The sequence below is a fragment of the Sus scrofa genome, chromosome 13 (genome assembly GCF_054392235.1).
Source record: "Sus scrofa isolate SSC_HxYL_T2T_F1_AM1 chromosome 13, Sscrofa_HxYL_maternal_Yorkshire_Landrace_v2.0, whole genome shotgun sequence".
In the NCBI taxonomy this organism is placed as follows: Eukaryota; Metazoa; Chordata; class Mammalia; order Artiodactyla; family Suidae; genus Sus; species Sus scrofa.
The window spans coordinates 139,856,448-139,875,336 of record NC_139395.1 but is presented as its reverse complement, the minus strand read 5'-3'; the positions used below and the strand labels follow the sequence as shown (position 1 = coordinate 139,875,336).

The 18,889-nt window shown below is 40.5% G+C and overlaps 1 long non-coding RNA gene across 3 annotated transcripts in view; it reads left to right on the top strand.

Moving 5' to 3' along the window:
• The window catches only part of LOC110256384 (uncharacterized), a 288,353-nt gene that overhangs the window by 211,212 nt on the left and 58,252 nt on the right, over positions 1-18,889 (top strand). For all 3 annotated transcript variants that reach the window (XR_014824514.1, XR_014824513.1, XR_014824515.1), the window contains one exon: positions 4,924-5,110. This is a non-coding gene — a long non-coding RNA (uncharacterized LOC110256384). The remainder of the gene's footprint in view (positions 1-4,923; positions 5,111-18,889) is intronic.

Sequence of the window (18,889 nt, the reverse complement as noted above, 5' to 3'; positions counted from 1 at the left end):
CTCAATCACTCATAAGATCAAGGAGACCTCCCCAACTGCCCATGTGCAGAAAAACTCCTCAAGGTCAAAAAGGGTGGGGGGCACAATTCTATAACAGATGTTGTCAATATTCCCATAGGCCCTTGTGCTGGAATTCCATCTTGGCTGAAAGTTGTGCATGCACATTGGGGAGGGCCCTGGGTCCAATCGGGTGTAAGGAAAAAGCAGATATAGTTGGCTAAAGGAAAACAAAGTCCTGGGAAAACAGCCCCATAAAAGTGATTTAAACTTTCTCTCTGGTACATTTCTCGTTCAGGAGGATGTCCTTGCTCGTACTCTTCTTTTGGATGTATGTTACTGTCTTGCCTCTATCTCAAATAAATAAACAAACTACTTCACTGTGTGTTCTCCCACATTTCGTGCTGTGCTTCTAATAAGAAATTTTGCGCCTGTTTTTATAGGTGTTGCCTCCTTGAAACATTTTTGCTTTCAGTGGGGGCAAGAATAAGGGCAACTCTGCTTTTAGCCTCTAGTCTCTAGCTGATCTAGTGTCTAGGACTTCTGGTTTTCACCAAGGCTGCCCAGGTTCAGTTCTTGAGCAGGGAATTAAGATCTCATTTCAAGACATTGCTCACTACTGTCTAAGATCTGATGGGCTGGGCAGACCAGAGTTGGGAAAACTCTGCTTCCTTAATCAACCCTTTCTTCCATTCACAATTTTGCTCTTGTACATCTCAGTCTTTCTGGATTGTGGGACAAGGATGACAACATTTGGTTGGGCATAATGAGACTTCAAACATACATCTGCTAGCAATTACCAGTGTTATCTTGGACAAATTTTTTAAATGTATCTGACTCTTGGAAATGGGCAAAAGAAAGAAATGGCTGTTTTTTCCATGCAGACCTGACTTTCTATTTACTGGTTGATTTTACTTTGCTATGAGGCAAAGGCTAATATGGAAAATTTTGTTCAGTAAAGACACAAATAATTCCTTCCATGGAAATAATAGCTTGAAAGTTTACAGTTTATGATCCTGTTAAACATAAACCAGTTTTTGGATAGCTTATAGCTCAGCAGGCCATTAAAGTGCCTATACATACCTAGCTTCTCAAATGTTCTTTGGGCCTGTTTTAAATCTTACTGATTTCTTTATTAATTAATGAGCTCAATAAAATCTTTGAAACCATTCATTTAACATCTGTATGAGAGACATGATTTTCCCTTTTTGAAAATTATACTTTAACAGGCAACTTGCTTCCGCCTCTTGGGATTTGGTTTTCTTATCTGTTAAAAATACATTAGGCCTAGAGGATCTCTAAGAGCCCACTTTAAGATATCTGAGCCACTAGACCACCTGGGACCCTCTTTCTCAGCTTCCCAGGGCCTCTGGAGAAAGGGCCACGCTGTCTAGAGCTGAAAATTGGTACCTGCCAGCACTACTTCCTGATATCCAGACCCCAGAGAGGTCAGATCACACCAGAACACTGCTTGCCTGCAGCAATTCTAAGATTATTTGGAAATTCCCAGGATCCATACTGTATTGTTTCACTCAATTTACTCCCATTCCACTGCCTTTACCTCCCCCAACCACTCCCTGTTTCCCACTATAAACCTCGGAAATTCTTAGTTTCACAGCCTAGGCTTTTAGTTTAATCCGGAGGGTAATTCTTCACCCTTGAGTGTTCATCTCTTTGACATCCCTAAGTGGAAAATGGTGACATTTGACCTCTGCTGAGACAGCAGGGGGTCAAACAGCTACTCCCCTCCCTCCCACTGGTGTGAAGGGATGGGTCAGGATTCCTCTTTAAACCTGCTTCTGGCTCTGACATCTGATCAGTTTGTCCTTTCAAACCTCTAGTGTCTTCTCTCCCTCTGCTTGGCCTGAGGATGTTTAGACATCATCCTCATTGAAAGTGCCTTGAATTAACCAGGAGTGATGTAAAGGATAGTTGGGCACATAGAACAAGAAAGCCAGGTCAGGAAAGGTCAGCGATGCTTTTGCATTCCTTGAAATCCATGACTTGGCACTGGATTATAATTAATGATCAATACATAGAAAATCTTTTCCATTTCAGGGCATGATTGATCTTGCTAACAGGTGTTTTTTGCTGAGTCTTCTCAGGTCAGATCTCTGGCTAAGAATTACCTCACTGTTTACAGTGTTTGCAAAAGAAATATTTTTTTTTTGATCCTAGCTTGGCTGCCTGGCCCAAATGATAATACTTCCTTATGATTTGGTTAGATGCTAATGAATTTCTCTCCATTTATTATTCCCTCCAGTAACATCCCAATCTATTATCTCCTAATTCAAGTTAATTACTGCTGACTTAAAAAAAAGTACAACCCAGAGTTCCTGTTGTGGCTCAGAGGAAACAAATCTGACTAGTAACCATGAGGACGCAGGTTCAGTCCCTGGCCTCACTCGGGTTAAGGATCTCGTGTTTGCTGTGGTGTAGGTCACAGACATGGCTGGGATCTGGTGTTGCCTTGGCTGTGGCATAGGCCAGAGGCTACAGTTCACTAGCCTGGAAATCTTCATGTGCCCTAGGTGCGGCCCTAAAAAAAAAAAAAAAAAAAAAAGATAAAAAAATGCACAACCTGAAAGTTGAGAGTTAAGTTTTATTGGGGGCAAAATTAGGCCTTAAGCCCCCGGGAAACTGCTCTGAGGAGGCAAGGAGGCAAGGAAGGAGCTAGGATATATAGATGTTTTTGCAACAAAGGGCAGGTAGCAGGAACAAAAGAGGCCTGGGCTCAGTGAAATCACTCCTTTGATAGGCACCACCACTCTCAGGGACTTTATCCTGAGTTTTCCCAGCCTTCAGGACTCCCTGGTTCTCACCCTTGGAGGTGACTGCATTTGCAGATGACCAAGGCATTCCTTGTTTTAGCCTTAACTATATAGCAAAGAGGAACAGGGGAGTATCAGGCTATGACAAAAGTGAGGGAGAGGTGCATGCAGCCATACACACATTTTACAGAAGTTTGTTGGTGTTCTCCTGAAGGTTACTACTAGTCACAAGGAGCAGACATCACCATGAAGGATTTTAGTGTTTTTCTAGATATGAGGAGAAGCAAGAATGGGCACATAAAATCTTCTCCTAAAAATATGTGATTATTTGGATACCTGTTCTTCCAGTTTTCCCAGAGCACAGGGTGCCTTACTCCTGGTCTGAACCCTGAGCTCTGCTCAGGGGTGTTGTGGGTCAGCAGCTGCAAGGGCTCATGACTTAATCCATGTAGAGGCTGATGGCAAGTGCCAGACTTTAGTTCATATTTCCCAGCATGGAGATGGACTACTGCTTCATAGGCTGCATAGGAGTGGAAAGATTTCCCCTTCTTTCCTTCTAATTTCTTTGGCTGGCCTGATAATTAAATTATAAGACAGATTAACAGGAGAAAGTCAAACAAAAGTTTGATGACGGATACATGGGAGAGACGAGGGAAACTGAGTAACTTTCTAAGATGGTCAAAGTCATGATGTTAAATAGTGCCTTCAGCTAAAGACTAAAGAAAATATTGAGGGTGGGGAGTCAGTTATAGGAGGTAACTGAAACTGACAGCACTAATGGTCTGAACTTAGCCAGAACACAGACCAGGACTTGAACCCACATGCTGGGGCTTGAACCCAGCTTAAACTCAGATTGGGACTTGAACCCATGGTTTGGACTCACTGAGGTTCAGGTTCTTCATGTCTCTGTGCAGAAGGAATTCAGTGAGAGACGAAAGTGATAGGCAAGAAAAAGATTTATTAAGGTAGGACACTTGTGAGAGATGTAAGAGGGCAGGCACGGAAGCTCGGCCCCAGGATCCAGTTTTATCATCCAAGGGAAGTGGGGTTTGGAAAAGACCACCTCTTCCATTTTCTTCTAGCAGTAGCTCCTCCTTTGTATCTGGTAAGTTGTGTATTCAAATCAGCAGAGGGTTCCTTGGTCTGAATCTGAATGAAGGCCTCATCCTATCCCCACCCAATGACCTGAGGCAATTCTCACACTTCCACTAGTCAAGCAAGCCTGCCTAGTTCTGATGGCTTTTTTGAGCAATTTATTAACTTCCAGTGATCTCCCAGCATCCCCTAGATTTCCTTCTATCTATGATCCTTTATTGGGACTTCTACAACCACCTGTGCCTACTCCATCCCTATCCTAACCAGGAAAAGCACAGTAAACAGAGTTAAGGTAGTTACGTTGCTGGAATTCAGCCTCTGTCTGCCAGTGCCGAATTGAAATGCAGAGACAGAGTTTTGGATAAAGGATAAAAAAATAGCTTTATTGCCTTGCCAGGCAAAGGAGGGTCACAGCAGGCTTATGCTTTAAAGACTATGCCCCCCCCCCCTCTTAGAAAGAATTGTGAAGAGTTTTATAGTAAAAAGGAGAAAGGTTTTCAGATAGGAATCAGGATTGGGACAAACAGGCATTCTTCTTTCTTTGGGGGAATCTTAGTCATCAAAACTGGAGTCAGGAGATGTTCATGATGGTGGTCCTCTGGTTTATTGCCCATAATAACAGTACTTGTGAAAAAGGCATATCGTCAGAGATTAGAACAAACTAGCAAAGTTCCCGAAAAACATCATGTGCTAATAATCTTTAACCCACAGGCAGTTGTAGAAAGTTAAATAATGTCTTTTCTATCAAAGGAAATCAAAATTCTATTTTGTTCCAGTTTCAGCTGAAACACCCTCCTGCGGACCCCCTCCTCTTTACCTCTTCTCCCAGCAACAGTTTGTCTCAATTAGCCAACCAGGAAGAATGTGCACCCTGACCTGACCAATGGGAAGGGGACAGGTACATCACCTGGTTAGGGATAAGTAGGGAGGGTCTTTTCTTCTTTGCACACACTTTTTGAGTACCTGCACCCCTCTGTAGAAGTAGAGAGCCTTGTCAAGATTGCCCTGTGTTCATGTGTCTTACTTTCCTACACTGATGATCCAAACAATTCTCCAACAGATTTGGGGACTCGTCCGGGATTTGGGGTCCATTGGAGTGTGGATTCTCTGGGAGGGGAGACACTTCCCACAGCTCTGTTGCAGTGGCCCTGAATTGAGAAGTCTGCTCCTATGAACTTCAAACCCATGGAGGGTTCTCGACAATGCAGGCAACCGCGATGACCAGGCAACTCTGTGCATGGACCAAGGTAGGAAAGATCACAGGGGCAATCGAGTATGTCCTTGGTGGTCGGGGAAGGGAGTTGATAAGCCCGAAATATCTTGGGTGAGACTGGTGATTTCGGGTGAAATTGGAGGATCAGAACATGATCCTGGGGAAATGGGAAGTAAGTCTTCCCGACCTGTACCTCCACTTGGAGGATGGAATGGAGGGGGGAGGGCAGATTCCTCCAGACAGTCCTCTGGGCTTAATGTTAAAGTATTGGGGTGACAATGCATGGACGAAGGACAAAAAGAAGGGAAGAAAGATTAAATATTGCTGTTTTATCTGGACACAGACACCTATTCTCGTCCCATCCATCTTCTGGCCAAAGTTCGAATTGGATGAGGATTAGGTCTGTCAGCTACTCATTCACTTTGTCTGGGACAAGTCACCAGGGCCTCAGGAGGAAACTTATTATGCTTCCTGTTGGCAGTGGGGACCAGTGGTCTTATTTCCCCTCAGAGCACAGGACCAAAAGGGAACTGAGGAGGAAACCCAAGAACATTCTGGGACCTCCTCCCCTCCATGGGACCCCCTTGGCTCACTGCCGCCACCTTACAATCTGCAAAATGGCACTGGCCCCACTCTAGACAAAGTCACTGCTACTGTCGCTGCCAGGGCAGCGCAGGAGGAAGAGGGGTGCAGAGCCCACTGCCCAGGCACAAATACACTGCCCCCACTAGCAGCATCAGAGCAGGAAGGGGAGGGGCATGGGCACAAGCACAATGCCATGGGCCTCAGGATCAAAGCCCACTGCCTCAACAAGACCAAAGGATATGGCAGGGCTTTATTCTAGACTTAGGCAAGAGTTAAAACAATGTCAGGAGGATATTCAAAATTTTCCTTTGCCTGCCGCTGCCCCTGGGGAAGGGCAAGAAGAGCCACAAATGCTCTTCCCACTATGGGAGGTTCCCTTAGGTGGGGGAGGAATAAGATATGTAAATGCCCCTTTAACCAGCTCTGAGGTCTGAAATTTTAAGAAGGAATTGCGGCCATTGCTGGAGGACCCATACTGGGTAACTGATCAAGTGGATCAGTTCCTTGCACCACAAGTTTATACATGGTCTGAATTAATGTCTATTTTGAGCAATCTGTTTTCCAGAGAAGAAAGGGGTATGACTGGAAGGGCAGCCATGGCCTCATGGCAGCGAACCCACCCTCCCCAGCTGGGAGAAGTTAGGGAGGAAACTAAATTTCCCTATGAGGACCCCGGGTGGGACAAGAACAATGCTGTCCACTGGGGGCATATGATGGACTTGAAAAATCTCATCATTCAGGCAATTAGAGATGCCATACCTTGGACTCAAATATATCTAAGGCATTTGAAGTATGGCAAGGTAAAGGAGAGGGACCAACTAAGTTTTTGAAAGACTCAGAGCTCAGATGAAAAGATATGGTGGAATAGATTCCACCAACCCTTCAGGAAAGGGTAAGTTCAAAATTCATTTTGTAAAAAAAAACAAAAACAAAATTCATTTTGTAACTAATAGTTTGCCAAATATTTCAAAATAAATAATAAGTGAAAAGAAATAGAGGATTGGAAGGAGAAACCATTAGAGAACTTACTAAAAGAGATGCAAGAGGTTTATGTGAGAAGGAATGTGGAGTGGAATTCTATTTTATCAAGGGAAAGGAAGAGTAAGTCTGTCTTCTAGCTTGTTTTAAATGGAAAAGAGGGGACAAACTAATGGATACAGAAAGTGCTGGAAGGTTTGTGGGAAGTAGACATTGAGAGAAGGGTTATACATTGTTAGAACTAAGTTTAAAATAAGTTTAACTGAGTAAATTAATTTTAAAATAAGCTGGTGCAAAACTTGAACTTAGCTTTTCTTTAAGAAAACAAAGTTTCCTTGGAATGCTACTTTGGTAACAGATTATGTAATGTTCTTTTAAGTGATCTGCTGTATTTGCTTTTGAGATCTCTCATAACTTTGGTTAAGAAAAAATATTATCCACAAGCAACCTATGATTCTATCTGACTAAATTAAACAAAACAAACAAACAAAAAAGATGTATTTATAAACACTATCAAATTCTAATTAAAGTGCTTTTAACTCAGCTAACTTTAAAATGCTTCACAGGACTCTTGAGGCATTCAAAAAAAAAGTTAAATTTACTAAAATTATTTGGAATGTTAAAGTACATAGAGAACATTATCAAATGAGTGATAAACCTCAGATTATACAGATAAATGGATTCTTTTAATATATTCTAAAACTTTTACAGCTTCTGAAATTTGGAATGTACTTGTACTATGTTATAGTTCTTTTTTTTTCTAGTTACTTCAAAAATATTATAAGTCACAACAGTGACCAAGTTTCAATGTCAATTTGCATTACAATCAGATTTAAAATGTGCCTTAAGTCTTTTGTCACTATTATGTTAATGGCTTTACTCTGATACTTTTGCAAAAATGTTTCCTCTACAGAAAGATCTTTAAAAAAAAAAAAAACAAGTTTCTGACTTCCAGACCTTAATGATGAGCTGGGTAAGAAATTTAAAAAATTGTGAAAGGAAGTCTGATGATTTCATAAACAGTTAAACAAAAAAGATTGGTTACATTGGACTGTGTGAACTGGTAAATATGGTTATAATTTTATGGTTTCTACTTAAAATATATGGCTTTTGGAGTTCCTGTCATGGCTCAGTGGTTAATGAATCCGACTAGGAACTGTGAGGTTGCAGGTTCCATCCTTGGCCTCGCTCAGTGGGTTAAAGATCTGGCGTTGCCATGAGCTGTGGTGTAGGTTGCAGACTCAGCTTGGATCCAGTGTTGCTGTGGCTGTAGGGTAGGCTGGCAGCTACAACTCCGATTTGACCCCTAGCCTGGGAATCTCCATATGCCGTGAGTGCAGCCCTAGAAAAGACAAAATAATAATAATAATAATAATAATAATAATAATAATAATAATAATAATAATAATGGCTTTTAATCTGTGTTTTCCAGGTATAAGAAATTCTCCCTAACAAGCAATTTGGTAAATTATACCTTCGAAAGCAAAATTGAAACATTTCTCTCTTCTGTACTTGATTTCTTCAGAGAATGGAAACTTTCAGGTTCCCAGAAGCTTTATCAGATAAATTAGGAAGACCACGTTGTTATGTACCCTGTAGAAACCCCAAGGTATTTGGGTTTTTAAAAGGGAAGGAATTCACCTAGATCTTTAAGATAAAAAAATATCTTTAAAACAAGCACTTGGCATGACTTTCCTAGCCTTGAGATGCCTTTTAAAGGCTTAGTCTGAGATTCCTTATAAAGTTCTAAGAAAGTCAATTTTTATAAAACCCAATATGATCAGTTTTATTCATGTAAATCATCAGGCCAAGGTTTTTTTTTTTTTTTTTTTCAGAGAGACTGTTGAACCAGAACACATTAGTGCAATTGCAGGATTCTAGGCGCAGAGGTGTCTTCGTGTAAATGCCATCTTTTCTCCTTTCTTTTCGTGCCATATTTCTTTTTTTTTTTTTGTCTTTTTGTCTTTTGTTGTTGTTGTTGTTGCTATTTCTTGGGCCGCTCCCGCGGCATATGGAGGTTCCCAGGCTAGGGGTTGAATCGGAGCTGCAGCCACCAGCCTACGCCAGAGCCACAGCAACGCGGGATCCGAGCCGCGTCTGCAACCTACACCACAGCTCACGGCAACGCCAGATCCTTAACCCACTGAGCAAAGGCATGGACCGAACCCGCAACCTCATGGTTCCTAGTCGGATTCATTAACCACTGCGCCACGACGGGAACTCCAGGCCAAGGTTATTGACACCACACTTAATTGGCAGATAAATTAGTCTTGGTTTGGCTAATATTTGATAAAAATAAGAGTAATTTTAAAAAGGAAAAGATGTTTCAATGAACACTTGCTAAATCTCTTAATCTAGTTCTTTTAATTGTGGTCACTAAGACTTACTTCCTGGATAGTTCTTTGCTATTATGTTATATTGCTACAAAGTTTAACTGAGCTTCTTCTTTTTTTTTTTTATTTTGCCACTGTACATCAAGTTATCCTTACATGTATATATTACATTTTTTTTCCCCACCTTTTGTTCCGTTGCAACATGAGTATCCAGACAAAGTTCTCAATGCTATTCAGCAGGATCTCCTTGTAAATCTATTCTAAGTTGTGTCTGATAAGCCCAAGCTCCTGATCCCTCCCACTTCCTCCCCCTCCCATCAGACAACCACAAGTCTCTTCTCCAAGTCCATGATTTTCTTTTCTGAGGAGATGTTCATTTGTGCTGGATATTAGATTCCAGTTATAAGTGATATCATATGGTATTTGTCTTTGTCTTTCTGGCTCATTTCACTCAGGATGAGATTCTCTAGTTCCATCCATGTTGCTGCAAATGGCATTATGTCATTCTTTTTTATGGCTGAGTAGTATTCCATTGTGTATATATACCCCATCTTCCGAATCCAATCATCTGTCGATGGACATTTGGGTTGTTTCCATGTCCTGGCTATTGTGAATAGTGCTGCAATGAACATGCGGGTGCATGTGTCTCTTTTAAGTAGAGCTTTGTCCGGATAGATGCCCAAGAGTGGGATTGTGGGGTCATATGGAAGTTCTATGTATAGATTTCTAAGGTATCTCCAAACTGTTCTCCATAGTGGCTGTACCAGTTACCATTCCCACCAATGGTGCAGGAGGGTTCCCTTTTCTCCACAGCCCCTCTAGCACTTGTTATTTGTGGATTTATTAATGATGGCCATTCTGACTGGTGTGAGGTGGTATCTCATGGTAGTTTTGATTTGCATTTCTCTTATAATCAGCGATGTTGAGCATTTTTTCATGTGTTTGGTGGCCATCTGTATATCTTCTTTGGAGAAATGTCTATTCAGGTCTTTTGCCCATTTTTCCATTGATTGATTGGTTTTTTTGCTGTTGGGTTGTATAAGTTGTTTATATATTCTAGAGATTAAGCCCTTGTTGGTTGCATCATTTGAAACTATTTTCTCCCATTCTGTAAGTTGTCTTTTTGTTTTCTTTTTGGTTTCCTTTGCTGTGCAAAAGCTTTTCAGTTTGATTAGGTCCCATGGGTTCATTTTTGCTCTAATTTCTATTGCTTTGGGAGACTGACCTGAGAAAATATTCATGATGTTGATGTCAGAGAGTGTTTTGCCTATGTTTTCTTCTAGGAGTTTGATGGTGTCCTGTCGTATATTTAAGTCTTTCAGCCATTTGGAGTTTATTTTTGTGCCTGGTGTGAGGGTGTGTTCTAGTTTCATTGCTTTGCATGCAGCTGTCCAGGTTTCCCAGCAATGCTTGCTGAATAGACTTTCTTTTTCCCATTTTATGTTCTTGCCTCCCTTGTCAAAGATTAATTGACCATAGGTGTCAGGGTTTATTTCCGGATTCTCTATTCTGTTCCATTGGTCTGTCTGTCTGTTTTGATACCAGTACCACACTGTTTTGATGACTGTGGCTTTGTAGTATTTCTTGAAGTCTGGGAGAGTTATGCCTCCTGCTTGGTTTTTGTTTGTCAGTATTGCTTTAGCAATTCTGGGTTTTTGTGGTTCCATATAAATGTTTGGATTGTTTGTTCTAGTTCTGTGAACAATGTCATGGGTCATTTGATAGGGATTGCATGGAATCTGTAGATTGCTTTGGGTAGGATGGCCATTTTCACAATATTGATTTTTCCAATCCAGGAACATGGAATATCTTTCCATTTCTTTACATCTTCTTTGATTTCTTTGATTAAAGTTTTATAGTTCTCGGCATATAGGTCCTTTACCTCCTTGGTCAGGTGTATTCCGAGGTATTTGATTTTTTGAGATGCAATTTTAAAAGGTATCATATTTTTGTATTCCTTTTCCAATATTTCATTGCTGATATACAGAAATGCAACTGACTTCTGAATGTTAATCTTATATCCTGCTACTTTGCTGAATTTATTAATCAGTTCAAGTAGTTTTGGGGTTGAGTCCTTAGGGTTTTCTATGTATAGTATCATGTCATCTGCATACAGTGACAGTTTTATCTCTTCTCTTCCTATATGGATGCCTTTTATTTCTTCTGTTTGTCTAATTGCTGTGGCCAGGACTTCCAAAACTATGTTGAAGAGCAGTGGTGAGAGTGGGCATCCCTGTCTTGTTCCAGATTTGAGTGAGAAGGCTTTCAGTTTTTTCCCATTGAGGATTATATTTGCTATGGGTTTCTCATAAATGGCTTTGATTACATTCAGGAATGTTCCCTCTATACCCACTTTGGCAAGGGTCTTGATCATGAATGGATGTTTTAACTGAGCTTCTTAAAAAAAAAAAAAAAGGCATTCTAAGCTTGTTTCTAAATTTTATCTCAGTGATCTATTTTTGGATGAAGATCAGATGCCAAAAAGGACATGATATAAAAGGATTATTTCCAAGCTTGTAGAGGAAGGTCCCCATCCCCTACTATGGAGCCAGGAGGAGGTACAACAATTTAGGGATTTAAGAGAGGTGCTGACAGGTGCCCCTCTTCTTCCTCTACCATCCTTTGAAAAACCTTTTCATTTATTTGTAAGTGTAGGCCAGCAAATGGCTCTAGGAGTCCTCGCACAGGAACATGGGGAAGCCACCAGCAGGTGGCCTTCCTTTCCTGCCTCCTGAACCCTGTCACCAAAGGATGGCCTGAGTGCATACAGTTGGTAGCTGCCACTACCCTATTAACTGAAGGAAACAGAAAACTCTCCTTTGGAGGAAGGCTGACTGAGTATAAAAACAGGGTATGGGGACACAAATGCCTGGTTGAAATGGATAAAATATTCTGTGGACACACTACACAAAGGCAGCTGTTACACTTGTGCCACAGGGAGACTGGAGGCCCAAGTGGTTCCCTTTCCTCTGGGATGGTCATCAGACCCACAGGGTCTTCAATGTATGACGGCCCTCTTCCAGGACGAAACGGCTTGAAATAACGAGTCCAGTTGGACTTTGTCACTGCTATTCCCTTGTTGTAGAATTCCCAGAAATCACCCCAGAGGACACTCGAGGAAGATGGAGAACAGCTTTATTATGCCAGTGGGTCCATGGAGAATCGCTTTCCAATCATGGACCCCGAGCGGAAAGGGGGAGGTACATTTATAGGGCTGGCTTACCTGTCCAACATGCTACATTAATTTTTAGTTACATCAGGATACAGAAAGATGTATAGCTGTACAGAATGCCTTATATTGTTACTTTAATTATTAACCTCAAGCACAATCTGGCTATTTTGAATTTCTTCAGAACAATTGGGGCCTGGAGTTTCCCAAGTTCTAATGACTTTGTTTTTCTTAGAGCCCTCATATGAGTCACCTTAAGTTCACCAAGATGGATGGTGGCAGCAAGGTGGCTTTGCTCTTGTCAAGCTCCCTATTCCCTTTTCCACACCCCTACACCCTGAAGTCAAAAGTTCTGCCAGTCAGTCCCTGAGTACTGTTCAGCAGCCAAATGAAAATGTCAACTTCTCATGTCTAAAATGACAAGAGGCAAAGGCAACTTTCTTAGGCAACCTGACCAGGTGCAGTGAAAGCTTGTCCTCTATCACCCCCCTGCACACATACACTAAATAAATCCCAGTTCCAAGTGCCCTGGGCAGATGCCTGGTGGTATTGTGGGAGTCCACCAACAGGCACCCTTCTGGAAAATTGCACCCTTTGGTGCAATCGGCCATCCCTTTTATCCTGGCATTTAGGCCCCAATTTCAAACTCAGCCAATCCTGAGGAAATGAGACATCACCCTGGGGTGGGGGAGGGAGTCCTTTGACCCTCAGGTCTATGTTGACTCAATAGGTGTTCCACGGGGTGTTCCAAACACATTTAAGGCAAGAAATGAGGTAGCTGCTGGGTTTTAATCTGCTCTCTTTTGGTGGGCAACCATAAACAAAAATGTTGATTGGATAAGCTACATCTATTACAAGCAACAAAGATTCATTAATTACACTAGAGATGCCATTAAAGAAATAGCTGAACAGCTAGGCCAACTAATCAAATGGCATGGGCAAATAGACTTCCTTTAGACACGATGCTGGCAGAAAAGGGTGGAGTCTGTGTAATGATTGGTATCCAGTGCTGTACATTCATTCCCAACACCGCCCCAGATGGCACCATCACCACGGCCCTACACGGATTAATGATCTTAGCAGATGAGCTTTCAGAGAATTCTGGTATTAATGACCCCTTCACAGACCTTTTGGAAAATTGGTTTGGAAAATGGAAGGGACTAATAGCTTCAATCTTTGCCCCTCTAATTATTGTAGTTAGTGTCCTTGTCTTAGTTGCATGTTGTATAATTCCTTGTGCAGGGGACTTATTCAAAGATTAATAGAAACTGCCCTAACAAAGCAACTGGGACCCCCTCCTCACCAAGCCAGTATGCTCCTGATGGACACAAGAGAACAGGAGAGCCAAACCATGCTCAAAGAATTTGAAGAAAAGAATATTTGATAACAAATGAAAGGGGAAAATTGTGGAAAGTAACATAATGTCTTTTCTATCAAAGGAAATCTTTATTACTCTGTTTTGCTCTGGTTTTGGCTGAAACGCCCTCCTGTGACCCCCTCCTCTTTACCTCTTCTCCCAGCAACAGTTTGTCTCAATTAGCCAACCAAAAAAGAATGTGCACCCTGACCTGACCAATGGGAAGGGGACAGGCACATCACCTGCATTAGGGATAAATAGGGAGGGTCTTTTCTTCTTTGCACACACTTTTTGAGTACCTGCGCCCTTCTGTAGAAGTAGAGAGGCTTGTCAAGATCTCTCCGTGTTCATGTGTCTCACGTTTCTACATTTCCCTCTCTATGGTCCCCTATTGGGATTTGTATAACTACCTGTATAACTATCCTACTCTATCCCTATCACCATCAGACATATCCTGCAGCACCTATAGATTTGGGTGAATTCCTCTTCTTAAGGTACCCAAAGTATACTGAGGTTCCTGTACCTGCTGGGAAGTGAACCTCCTTACTCACCTGGTTAGGCTGCTGGGAACTCTATAAGCAAGGGAAAGCCAATATTTCCAATGGGTTTTATTGGCTTCATAAAGTAAATGTTAGTTTCTTAAAGCTGTCTGGTCATAACTGAGTCTATCGCATTCTTAAATCTGATATCCCAGTCAAAGCCTTGCTAATATATAACCAGAGTTTCCAATTGCATCCTGTTATAAGAACAGATTTTGTTTGTTTGTTTGTTTGTCTTTGTGCCTTTTCTAGAGCCGCTCCCTCGGCATATGGAGGTTCCCAGGCCAGGGGTTGAATCGGAGCTGTAGCCGCCGGACTATGCCAGAGCCACAGCAACTCAGGATCTGAGCCGGGTCTGTGATCTACACCACAGCTCACGGCAATGCCGGATCTTTAACCCATTGAGTGAGGCCAGGGATGGAACCCGCAGCCTCATGGTTCCTAGTCAGATTTGCTAACCACTGAGCCAAGATGGGAACTTTAAATAAAAGAACAGATTCTTATTGAACTTATGTAAATAAATATGTGACAGTGAAAATAAGAATATTCATTGAGAACTTCTAAATTCTGGAGGGATCAGGAACAGAATAAAAGATAAATGTTTTATCATTGTTGATAGCCTAAGAGAAAAGGGGGAGGGTTTTCCTCAAATTTGGAAAAAAGGGAAACATTTATAAAATCAGCAATATTTCAAATTTAAAAAATCATAAAAATTATAATCATCCTCATCAGTTCATTCAATCCCATGTTATTAATTCTTATTTTGCTTGAATCCAGGTTTTCCATTAGTTCTAGAAATTTCTACCCAGTGCAGTTTTATCATCTTAAAGTTATCAGAAACCTATATTCTAGAGTACTTGTTTGAGTCATTTCTACAAATGTCTCAAGATGAAATATATTTGCAAAAGCATCAAATAAAAGGATAACTGTAAATGACAAAAACTTTAAAATGGCCATGGTTAAATATCTCATGAGAATTATTCAGAATGCAATTGACAGGAAACTTTCTTATTTCTGTGACACATAGCACTTAAAAATAATGACTAGGATTAAAAGTCGTAACATACCATGACATATCAGAGTTCATACAATTTCTAGAAAACTTATATTGACAAACATGTAGCCACACAGATGTAACCTAAGAAACTTTAGCATAGTTTATTTGGTAATACTTCACATGTAATCCAACATATCGAACAAGCCTAATCAATTCAGGATCTCTTCTCTATAAGGATCTCTTCTCTACAAGTTTTTTGAGGTGTTCCAGGGGCCCTCTAAAAACTCATAAAGGTAGTGTGAGGTCAAAAAGAATTCATTTAGAGTTTAATTTGGAGATATTTGTCAAAAATATCAAAAGGTTTAAACACTTGACTAAATAGGATCACAGATCATTATGAAATAATACTTAATTATGTATTTGACAAAGTGACAAAGTATTTCAAAGGGAAAGGTTATATAGTTGTTAACAAAATTTCACTATTTTAATATTGAGAAGATTCAGTTACCAAAGTCCTGATTAAAATGACATGAAGCATGGGAAGTTATTTTGATAAGGTACAGAACTTCTGTTTTTCAGGCATATTACTTAATAGGTAAAGAACAACCTTTCACAATATTTTATCAGAAGCAGACCAATAATCCAGTATCTTTGTCTTTTCAGTAGATAGAAAAAAAATGAAGCTTTAGTTTTATGTGAGTACACCATTAATATTAAATCATTTTAAAAAGGCTTTTAATAACAGTTCAATTTTAGCCAATTGATTAGACAAGGTAAAATTTCCCACTCTCTTTTTTTTTCCTCTCTCTCTCTGTAGTATGACCTCTACTTCTCTGTTTATCTCTTTTCCATTCTGAAATAATCAGTTTTACTTTAGGACAAAATTGCTTTCTTTTCTGCTAACAAAAATGCATCTCCACATCTCATACCTTGTTTTAGTCAAAAACACAACCCACTTTCCTTGCACCCTTATTATTCTTGTAGTTTACATATACAGTTGACTCTTACTATTTTTCAATAAATACGTACCACAGTGCTACATGAACTGAGTTGGTTATTCCATTGAACCTCCTTCCTCTGTTTCAGCATATGGTTTTTTTTTTCCCTCTCTCCTGAGCTGACCAGCTTTCCCAATGAGAAACAGTCCATTCTCTGTGTATATTTTGTTTGTTTTTTGGCTGTACCTGTGGCATGTGAAAGTTCCTGGGCAAGGGATTGAACCTGAGCCACTGCGGTGACAATGATGGTTCCTTTATTTCCCACTCCACAAGGGAACTCTCATTCTCTGTGTATTTTAGGGAAGGGTGGGTAGGATATAATTCTGAGTTTTAGGTTTGGTAGTGAGCTAAGGGAATGCATCTAGTCAGTATGTAGAGTTTCACTATCTTTGCTAGGTGGTAGTCCCTCTTTTAGCTATGCCCAAGTGCCTGAGGCCAGAGTCCCTCTGGGTCAATGTCTTCGGAGAATAAACCCATTCTTCATCCTGGAGTGAGCTAAGAGTAGTTACCAGGATGCATAGGAGTGGGTAAAAGGAACTTGTTATAATGGCTTTAAACCAATCCTCCCACTTCAGGCTTCTTAAGATCCACCTTCCGAGAGCTACTTCTTGCCTATAACTTTTAAGCCTTTCTGAAATTGTGCTACATGAATTGCTTTGCACCTCGATTTTCCCTTGCCTAACTTGAATTCCAAATTTCTCTACTCTGCTAAGTCAGTTACCTATCATTGGATAATTAGTTTTCTAGTCCTTGTGTGTTGATGCCTTTTTTTCCTCTTTTACTATCACATAGTAGGATTTTAAGAGAGATCAGAAGGAAATGCATGTGTTCAATCCTCCACGTTTAAGTAGAAGTTACTAACCTACTTTACGGATGGAGAAACTGAGGCTCAGAGAAGGATATTGACTTGCCCAGGGTCATATCATACAATCAGGCTAGAAATAAAGTCTCATCCCCAAATGTTCTTTGTGAAGAAACCAAAAAGATATAAAAACAGGAGTAATGCAAATATTTAGTAGGGTGGTTTGGGGTGGGGGCATATATAAAAGGAGAGTGCTGATATGAGTGGTTTGAGAGGAAATTAAAAGAGGTGGTCAGGAAAAAAAGGAAAAGTATTCATTCCTGGATTTTTCTGCATCTTGCACTTCACTGTCTTCAAATTCTTTCAAGATATTCATTATCTCTAAGTATCCTTCTCTGTGTTTACCACTTTCCTTTCTCAAACCAGACTCCTTACTGTTTCTGTCCTATACTCTATTCTTTCCCCAGATATACATTATTATCAAAATGTGATTCTACCAAATTACCCATAATTTCAGATGCTTGCAATGACTTCCTTTTGCCCATGAGATAAAAGCCAAATCCCCTCATTATTTCAGTAATCCAAGTTCCTACCATGGTGAAACATGGTAGGAAGAGATGGGAGCAACTTGGCAAAAGAAGGGACAATAAGAATTGGTGACAGGGAGGAAAAGTTTAAGACGACTCTAAAAGTGATAAGCTTAGGTGATGGGGCAAATTAGAACAAGTCAGAGATGCTGCTGAGCTTAATTTTGAATGTGGGAATGTTGAAATGGCAGTGTGAGAGCATATAGAATTGCCTAATAGACAGATGGAAATAGAGTGTGAAAGATGTAGCCATGCACCACAAGATCTCAGGACTGACAAGTTCTTACATAGAAAATCTTTATAAGATGGGGATATTTGGTGGGTTTAAATAGGAGAGAAAAAAGAATAAGAGCAGATGGGTATATTGATATTTCTAATCTATAAAATGCTGTTTTGTTTTGGATAAAACTGAAGCATATCTAAAACATAATTGCCTAATCCCTGCAGTGATACTGGTAACTCTAACTAGTTTCCTGTTAGTGCTACAAAATATTACCATGAATTTAGTTCCTTAAAAAAAAAACAAAAACAAATCTACTATCTTATAGTTCTGGAGGTTATAAGTCTAAAATCATCCTCACTTGACTAAAGTCATGTGTCAGTAGAGCTGGTTCTTTCTGGAGGCTGTAGGGGAGAATATGTTCCTTTGCCTTTAGGAGCTTCTAAAAGTTGCCCGCATGCCTTGGCTCACGACACCTTCCTCCATCTTCCTTCACTTCAACTTATGGTTCTAACGTTAAATTCCCTTTTTCTCACCTTGACCATCTTGCCTCCCTCCTATAAGGACCCATGTGATTACATTTGGCTTATCTGGATAATATAGGACAATCTTCTTATCTCCGTACTCTCGAATTTATCACATCTGAAAAGTTACTTTAGCCATGTAAGGTAACATATGATAGGTTCTGGAAATTAGCACATGGACATTTTTGAGAAGTCATTTTCAGCTTATTATAATAACTTTCTGATAACACGCAGGACCCTCAGTTCTTGTCAAGATATGGTCTATATGTATTGGTATCAATAAATGAGTGAATGAATGAGTAAAAATCTGTTAATGATTTAACAAATACTTATTATTGGAACCATTATTTGCTAGGTCATGTTTTAAGCCATCTGCAAAGGAACCAATGCTTATTCTATAAACCTGACCCTGCATTGGTCCCAAAGCAAATTCTGTCATATTAAAATGGTAGCCAGGGAGTTCCCATCGTGGCGCAGTGGTTAACGAATCCGACTGGGAACCATGAGGTTGTGGGTTCGGTCCCTGCCCTTGCTCAGTGGGTTGACGATCCGGCATTGCTGTGAGCTGTGGTGTAGGTTGCAGACACGGCTCGGATCCTGCATTGCTGTGGCTCTGGCGTAGGCTGGCAGCTACAGCTCTGATTGGACCCCGAGCCTGGGAACCTCCATATGCCGTGGGAGTGGCCCAAAGAAATAGCAAAAAAGACAAAAAAAAAAAAAAAAA